The sequence below is a fragment of the Etheostoma spectabile genome, chromosome 8 (assembly GCF_008692095.1).
Source record: "Etheostoma spectabile isolate EspeVRDwgs_2016 chromosome 8, UIUC_Espe_1.0, whole genome shotgun sequence".
Classification (NCBI taxonomy): Eukaryota; Metazoa; Chordata; class Actinopteri; order Perciformes; family Percidae; genus Etheostoma; species Etheostoma spectabile.
In genome coordinates, this window is record NC_045740.1 from 1860697 (window position 1) to 1860900 (window position 204).

Consider the following 204-nt stretch of genomic DNA (forward strand, 5'->3'; position numbering starts at 1 on the left):
AATTAAAACTATCTTACAGTTGTATCAAAGTACAGCATTGTTGTAAAATGTTTGTTTAAAGCATTTGAATAAGAAATGTTGTTTAGTTTAAAACAGTCTAAAGGAAATGGTCAATTATACTGTGATTAAAACTCACTATCTACATTATTTATGGCGGTTTTCCACTGCGTGGTATCTACTCGACTCTACTCGCCTTTTTTGGTT

The 204-nt window shown here is 30.9% G+C and overlaps 1 protein-coding gene across 2 annotated transcripts in view; it reads left to right on the forward strand.

Moving 5' to 3' along the window:
* Window positions 1-204, forward strand: part of ppm1h (protein phosphatase, Mg2+/Mn2+ dependent, 1H) — a 37197-nt gene that overhangs the window by 4177 nt on the left and 32816 nt on the right. The window lies entirely within an intron of this gene.